Source organism: Malurus melanocephalus, unplaced genomic scaffold, assembly GCF_030028575.1.
Source record: "Malurus melanocephalus ecotype Western Australia unplaced genomic scaffold, MMel_1.1 scaffold_100, whole genome shotgun sequence".
In the NCBI taxonomy this organism is placed as follows: Eukaryota; Metazoa; Chordata; class Aves; order Passeriformes; family Maluridae; genus Malurus; species Malurus melanocephalus.
Genome location: NW_026623332.1, coordinates 481,033 through 490,090, shown reverse-complemented (window position 1 = coordinate 490,090; position 9,058 = coordinate 481,033).

The window sequence follows — 9,058 nt, the reverse complement described above, 5'->3', positions numbered from 1 at the left end:
AAGCTGAAAGGAGTTATGGAGGACTAGTGTCAGGTCTGCTGTGGAGGCTACAGCCTCCTTTTAGGCAGTTGTAGGGAGTGATAATATTCCCCTGGAGATTCCTTTTCTCCAGGCTAAACACCCCCAGCTCTCTCAGYTGCTCCTGACAGGACTTGTGCTCCAGACTCTTCCCCAGCTCTGTTGCCCTTCTCTGGACATGCTCCAGCACTCAATATCCTTCCTGAACTGAGGGGCCCAGAACTGACACAGCACTCGAGGTGCAGCCTCACAGTGCTGAGTGGCACATCTGGCACACCTTCATTGCTTTAAACACTTGCTTAAAACCATATAGGTCCAATGCAAGGTAATAATTCTCTGAACAACCTGRAARGTATCCCTGTCYATGCCAGGGGAGATTGGAACCAGATGATCTTTAAGGTCCCTTCCAACCCAAMCATTCTTGTGATTYTATGGTTCTGTGATAAGTGCAGTCTTTTGCTGTACATGGCATATGTATCTGCAGAGTAGAATATATCCCACTGGTAGTTATCCAGTGGGTTTAATTCATCACAGTTTAATGAACCGCTAGGTCACAGCATGTCCTTCTACCTAGGCACTAGGTAAGTCTAAAAAGGTCTAAAAAGATAACTGGAGSTACTGTTGACCTTAAAAGTCGCAAGGTGTTTGGGTTGTTGTTGTTGCAATTTACCCTATTTTCTTCTTGTATGGATGGAAAAATATACAGACTGTTTTTAAATCAGAAAGAGAAAAAAAATTACTATGAAGTCCAGTGCAGTTCATTGTTACTTCTGAGGGTGTTCATTGGAGTGTTGAGATTTGCTGTTTAGCTCCTACCTGCAGAAGCAGTATGCACAGTAGGTCACAGAAACCTGGTGATGTCTGTTTTCTTGAGCTAACTTTGCCACTTTTTAGGAACAATAAGTGGGTCAGGTGTCAGGGTCTTTAGAAAGACAAATCTTGTTATTGATGCTTCCCTCTTTACTCTGTGCTTAGAATTCTCTTGACATTGTACAATTCCTATCAGTTGGTGGGCCTTTTTTCCTTTAATGTGCATTATGCAATATGTGATATTCTTCACTAATATAATTTATATCATCTTCTGGAAATAGAAGACCTRTGGGGTTGGGGTTTTTTTGACACACGTGCCAGAATGTGAGTTTTTATTACTTAAGAACCTCATGAAAATGCAGCTAATTGACAGTTGACTGCTTCTTTCCATTTAATTATTAAACTTCAGGAAATTATGAATAAGAGCATGGAGATTTAGTAATAGAATGTGTGCACAACACCAAAAATCACAGTAAAATGTTTTCCCAATAATGTCAAGAACTAGTTACGGGCATTCTGCCTTCAGGAAGCAATTCAGATTTTTTTTCCAGAGGGGATATCTGCTAAAACTGCTTTGCAAAACAAGTTAATCAGAGTGGGTAGGAATTAATTTTTTACCTCACCTTCAGATGCCTAGGGACATTTTTCACCTAGTGCAAAGAAGGAAATGTACAGAGGATTCTCTACAAAAAGCTAATGTGGAAATTTAACAAATGTGTCCATTTGAAGGGTATAAAGACATTTAGGATTCTGCTTGCATGTGAGGGTAGGAATTACCTACCACAAAATTGAATCCTGATATAAAACAAACGAACAAACAAAAAGAATTATTATTTTTTAATAAAGACTTCAGCAGCAGAGATGTTTGAAAATGTGTGTGGGGAGGAGGAAGGTCAGAGCCAGTGTCTGCCTGGTGTCACCAGGGAACAAGSGTATCAGCAGGTTCATATGTAAAATGAGAGCTAAATAAAGCTACATCATATGAATTAGTAGTGGGCCCTTGGGACTGGAGTTTAGAAAATATTAGAGTTCCATCAGAACACAATATTTCTGTTTGGTGGAGTCTCCTCTCCTCTCTTCTCTTGCTGTGAGGTATTTGTTGGTCCAGGGTTACCAAATCCTGGTCATGGAATTGTGTGTATGCACACTGSTTTGGGARGTGAATGGTAAACAGGGAAAGGATTTATTTATCTGATAAGCTGACGACACTTTTAGACATTCATGGAGAAAATTGTTATTTTCTCATGCCTGAGCTCTATCTATAAAAGGAGGTGAAATCATAGGCAAAGCAAAGAATAACTTAATCATCCAGAGAGGCACAAGAAGTGGTCTGTAGTTTTTTGATTAAATATCTGATGGAGAGATTAGCATTAGATCAGTAGCCATTTCACATGACTGAGCAGGAGGAGCAAGGCCACACCTGTGTTTCATATATTTTAAGACATTTTTTTTGTCTCTGCCCTACTAGGAAATACAGAAAAGGAAAAAAAAAAACAAAAACAAACAAAAAAAACCCAAACAACTTTGATTCTTCCCTGTCCAGTAGTAACTTAAAAATTTGTAAGGCTTTAGAATATCTCTATACAATTATAAATGAACCTAAAAGGAACCTAAAAGGAATCTTGTTATTACAGGGCTAAACTTCTAAGTGATGCTGCCTGGCTGCCACTGCCCACTTAGAGGTATCATAGGATATGTAAATCCAATCCAGTTAAACAAGTGAACTTGTGATAAATGTTTAATTGCATTTGGAAACAAAAATTCATTTTTAAAAAATCCGTTTTCTTCAGCCAGACTCTTTATTGGATAGTGTACACACTCGCCTTTTCTTCATTACTGTTTACCCTTTTAAAGTACAACTTTACTAGTTGAGCAGGCTCTAGAAAGCTGCTATTCAGTGCGTGGCCTGAGAGTTGTAGCAAAATATGTCTACGTAATAAATATTTCAGCTCATTAGGGGTGGATCTGTGGAGTTCAGCTGGCTGAACATACATTGCATGGCCTTTCATCAAGTTTTACATTAACTCTAGTCWGGTCCTTGGTTGGCAGTTGCAATTCTAATGTGTGTATTTCAGTTTAATTTCACCCAGAAGATGTTTACTGCATGCAGTCAAAGACTGCTCTGAGGTGGGAGCCAAAGTGTGTGAAGTGGGGRTGGCTGGGAGCATCACTTTAAAAGTACACTTCTAATTCAAAATAAACTGCTAATGTTCATGCACATGATACAGGTATGAAGTTCATGGATCATGGTCGTGCTGTACTAAAAGCTTCTTTTGAACCTATCTTTTCATTTCAATGCAGACATACCAGAAAAGCCAGCCTCACAACTGACACAATCAGTCAGGAAACAAAAGTCCTTGCTMTTTTCTTTTGGGGAACATTTAAATGTCAGTTGTCACAAAGGTGAGTTTTTCAACAGAAAGTCAAGCAATCTTCTTCCTGGACAACTGGCAAAAACTCAATGGTAAARCCTGGTTAACTCAATGGTTAAAACTCAGTGGTTAAAACCTGGTTTTCCTGGTTAAAACTCAATGACTGCAAAGAGGGTCTTCAGTGTGACTTTCTGGAGTTTTGTACATTTTAAGGCCAGAAAGAGCCAGCTTTATATTCTCCATAACGTGGGGCATAGATTTCTCAGATGGATTCTTGCACAAAGCTCCTTAAATACTGTTCATCCTACAAATGTTCTTCTCTTATTTTCAGAACCCCCAGTGAAAGCGAAGATATTACTATCAAAGGGACTCTACACCTGTCACTGATTGCTCTTGCTACCAAGTGTAAGCCTTGCCTGCAAGTCCAAACTTCTATTCAAAACATATTGTGGAGATCAGTAAAATTCAAGTATTCCTGGGGAAAATTTTCTAAGAGGGGCTTTAGTGAAAATTATTTTGGCCACACTTTTACATTCATCGCACATACTAGTATGGATATTAGTAACTGTTTGCTTTATTACATACTATGCCAAGTTTCCTTGAACTTTGAAATGAGATTCGAGAACAGAAAAGCATGGATTTTTCTCAGATATACATGCATGACAGGTTGCAGCAAAGTAAATTCAAGGACTATTTCGCCACCTGATGGATGGTGGGAGATTCCAACCTGTTGATATTGAATACACTGCTAAAGAGTTCAAAAGCAGAAATGCCTGTAAATTTTATTTTCTTTTGAGGTGAAGGTCTRATGGCAATGTTAAGGTAGCTTCATTTGAAGGTCTGATTCACCATTCTATGGGCTGCACAATGACCTTTCTGAGTAGTTTTAAAAGGCACTGGAGTGGGTCCTGGAAAAACAACCTTGCAGGGAAGTATAGGRACACTTTATGACCATTTTATCTGTCAGCAATTGCTGCAAAATAAAATTAAATATGCATAATCTTCTGACAGAGGAAGAACATAGTCAGTATTTCTCCTGAAACATCCATTTAAGGAAACCTACAGAGTCTTCAGATAATGGTTTGATTTCAAATGACATTGAATTCACCCTTTCAGCTGTAGATCACATTGGCTGGATAAGCATGAATAAGCTTCCTGAGCAGAGCAGCCTTTTTGATTATTGTCCAGAGATATCAAAGATATGAATTTCTTTTTTGACCTACAGCTCTTCCATGTCTAAACACCTTGTGCAGTCAGGTTGATTTGAATGCTGAAATTTCAGCAGTCTGGATACACAAATGGACACATTACTGAAAGTTTTTTTACCTGAATCTCTATTTTAGGAAAATCTCCACAATGTCTAATTGCTTGTTTTATCTGTCTTCCCTCTCATCTTCTAGTTAYAAATGCTTTGTTCAGTGGTGTTTTGCATATTTTATTTCACGCTTGCAGTATCTCATATTTATGTTAATATATGCCTGCACAAACAATTTCAATGGTACAGGAAAAATATTCAGATATAAAGCATAAATATTTCTTCTAGTTAGACTTCCTAAAATGTTCCAGTAGAATATGTTCTGCATTGGTAGCTGGACATAGGAAAAGGTTTACTTTCAATGTTTTTTCGTTGTCACTCCACTAACTATCCTTTCAGCTTGAATTTGCTGACACTGTGCGTTCTCTCACCATTATTGCTGAAAACAGAAGGTTTTGCCTCAGATTTATTACTAAGGGTCTAAACTGGACATCTCTAGGTCTGTAAAGTTTCACCCTGAAATGAGACAGATTGTGGTCTTGCTAAGTGAGTTTCATGGCAGGCATGTCATAAAAASCAGAAATTAATAAAGCAGAACGTACTATGAATTTGGTGATATATATTTTGCTATATTGTAATTACCCCCCAACTGGATTATTTTTTCCTTTATTTTGATTGCTATCTTTAAAGCTGTGGATTTATCAGATGGATAGATAGACTCTATGTAACTGCCAGGAATGGCAATTATATAGACATTTGCAATGGAGACTCCCCCTGTGGACCTGCTTTTATAGCAGCAGCTGATCCGAGCAGATGGAAATTAGAAGCCAGAGGGATCGCTGAAAATCACACCGTGAGAAAACTCTGAAAAAGATGTAACCTGTCTGTTGGACTGGAAAATTGACCAGGGATGGCATGTGGCAGTCTGTCCTCAGCTGCCTAATTCATCCAGTCTGATTGACAACGCTATTAGATTGAGTAGATGCCCTTCATAAGTGCATACTACTATAAAAATTACAGAGATAGGAAGTATCATAGAGGAAGGAAACATTCTGGCAGCAGCAAAAGCTTTTGTGCTTCTCCTAGTTTTGAGGTGCTGAGATCATATGGCAGCACATTCATGTATTTCTATCATTCAAGGAGTGTTTGTGACACTGTGGTGACATGCTTTTGGGTGTGTATATTGTCATATGTCATAAAAGTGAAAGAATGAACTCTTTTAGTTAATGCTTTTTTAAAAATATTGTATCTGATGTGGTTGCTGCTGTCTTTCAGACCTGTGTATAAATAGAAAGAAATCTGACTTGTGTCTGTATGGAGAGAGCTCTGTCACTGTTTTTAATCATTCAAAACATTGGAGAATTCACAAAGTACTGCRAGTTCCATTTGTATGATGCCTGCAGTTTATATTTTGCAAATAAAGATGGAGTTTTCAAATACGCTAATCACAAAGTTTATCCAGATGTGCTCATTTAAAAAAAAAATAAAAATAGTTAATCTCTTTCTTTGATGAACACTCCAAGATGCTCTTCAAAAGTAATTTGTAGGTGAAAAACAATGAAACTGGTGCTCACATAAGCAGGAGAAGCATGGAGTTTTTTCTTTCTTGTTGTGAAAGACGAGAACAGTCAGTCATTGCCGGTGATGGTTCAGCTTTGCAGCTGTTTGTAGGAGCTGGAAAGAAGTGTCAAGTCAGTATGAAATATCTGCATGCTGAAAAGTGCACTGTACATACATTTATGTCTTAGAGCTTTTTACAACTTTAGAAAGGTGTGAGATTAAATAATCCAGCACCAAAAMCAGATTTCGAGAAGAAAAACGTATCTTGCACTTCTATCGTGCTTTTATTTGATAAKAATAGTTTGATTTGTCATCAATTTGTCCTAATATCTGATCTAAACCTATCCTTTTGATTCTTTCAATTTGAACCCATTCCCCTTTGTCATGTCACTACAGGCTTTTGTAAATTGTGTTTCCTCATCATTCTGATTTCATTCCTGTTTCTTTTCCATGTTGTGTATGATTATCTATTTTTGTGTTTTCTTTATTTCAAATTTCAGATAGCAGAGAAATTATGTCACCAATGATATGATGTGATCTTCTCCCCTTAAATCTGCATAAACAAGGATCACTCCAAATTAATAGGAGAGCATTTATAAGTGAATTTAATATAAAGACTTTTCTATTACTACAATCTATCATATTTCCACATCTAAAGTCAGGTTGTTCATTCACCTTTGAYGAAGTCTCTGCCTCAAATATTTATTTACTACCCATGTTTCTTGTCTGCTGGAGTAAAAATACTTTAGTCACATTTACTTTTGAGGTTAATAATTCCATTTTTATTTTTATTCTAGAGATTGCGGGGTTTATTTAGGTTTATAACATGATGGGTGTCCACCTAAATGAGCAAGATGTTTCTAAAAAATACTTACACAAAACTAATATATATTAAAAAAAAAAAAAAAAAAAAAAACCAAAAACCCACCTAACTGCAAAACCTCATTCCTTCAGGTCTGTTTGCTTCAAAAGGCATTTTGACTTTGACTCACATAATGTCACCCATGAAGCTGAGAAAGAAATGGGTGACTCAGAGGAGCCTGTCAGTGAGACAACTAAAACTTTATTCTAGACTTCATCTACTTGAATATTTCAATTAGCAGTTGCCTCATTGTTACTTGGTGGTTACCTTTTGCTAATGGTTAAGTTAGCTTTGTAAATCAGATTTTGATATCTATAAACATCTGTYCAGAACAGTTTTCTTCTTCAGTCCTGACAGTGATGCTCATGCTGTGTCAGAGAGGTTGGAGTGAACATGTGGAAGCACAGTCAGGATGTTTTAGCTCAGTAATTGTATTTATCAAGAGCACTGAAGACGCACATGACAGCTCCTTTTGTGATGAAGCCTTACAGAGCTGTGGGGGATGCCTGCAAGGACTTCCCTACACAGAACCCTTAGCATTGTAACTGCTGCAGGAATTGGTACTAACCAAAATCACATTATCTGAAATTATATGTCTAATTTCAGCCTGAACAGAGCCATAACATCAGGGCTATTAGTATTCCCTGTGTCTATGTAATGGAGAAATGAATTACTTTTTTGTTCTTAAATCAACATAATCTCAGCTCATCTACTGGCAGAGCTGTGTAATTGTCTCCATGGGAGCTTTCCCAATGATGAAAGTTTTCAGGTAGCTGCTGAATACTACTGAGATGTTCCAGTTTTCTGGAAATTAGTTGTTCTTCATTCAGATTATCTCATAACCTGTTCCAATACAAATTAAAGTCTGCCAGATAAGTAAAGATACTGAAACATTTAAGACAAAAAGAATTATGTTCAGGCGTGAAAAGCTTTTCTTAACTTTTTTTGTTTTAATTTTTTTTAAAGGGATGTTATTAATGAGAAATATGAGCCTTTGTCACAAGGGGTCATGAAAAATCCTCCAGAAAACTATCAGTAAGTTCTGCAGTGTTCAAGGGGAGGCACTGTGGACTTGAGCAGGCTGGAAGTCGAACTTGGTGTGTGACTCCTTTCTGCTCTGGGAACCTTCTATTGGACTACCTCTTGCACTGSCTGACAATTGCTCTTTTCCTCCACTGATGGTAATCATGGCTAGTAAAAGATTAAAAGGCTGCCTAATCTTCGCACTCCTGTCGGCTGCAATCAACAGAGAAAGTCCTGAAAGGTGATGAACGGTGTGTGAGCTGAATGGAGAATGGTGCACACTTCACAGTGTTAATGGTGGTAAGCAGAGGAAAAAGACTCTCCACTTTGAGTGATATTAAGCTGTGAGCTGCTGAAGAGTGCAGCACTTTTAGGGTGCTGCTCCCTGTGCCTGCTGGTGGAACTGCTGAGGGTGCCCCAGTAGGAGCTGTGTTTGCCTTTATCTGCCGGGGCTGTGGAGGGGCAGCTGGGATCACGGGGACAGAGACACAGAGGCAGTTTCTACCTGATCTGATCTGAAGCCACACTGAACCCCCACACAGGGGGTTTATTGCACCCTTTGTACCTGACTGGGTGTGCTGCTGTCCTCCATGGTGCTCCTGATCCCTGTGCTGTGATGCTGYTTGCAGAGCTGGCCCATCTCCCTGTGTCAGTCCTCACATGTGCGCTCCTGCGGTGACAGTGGCACACTGACAGCACTCCCACCTCGCTGCTCAGCTGTGTCTGTGTCCTTTGGCAGGGCTGCCTCAGCCCTGGGCTGATGCCTCGCTGTTTTTATTGCTGAAAGGGACAGTGGAGTGAGCAGAGTARGAGTATGAGATGGCTTTGTATGAGYGCARTCAAGGCTCTAGACTAATTCTGCAGGAGCTAACAGAAAGTAAATGTTTCCATCTGATTTACTACCATACAATGGTAGTAAAACACTTCCTTGCAACCCTTGGCTCTATAAACTTTTATCAACCCTGAAGCCATGCAGACCTTGCAATGTATTTGTCCACTTARCAGCAGCAGTTGATATAGGTGTTTGCTTCCAGCATGGGAGCAAAGGTTGTTGATGATCTTTCTGTGACATTCTCATATTAATCCCTGCAGGAGACATGGGGAAAGTAAGCTTTAAAACAACAGTATAATTTAAAGCATTATTTCCAGGGCAGAAGR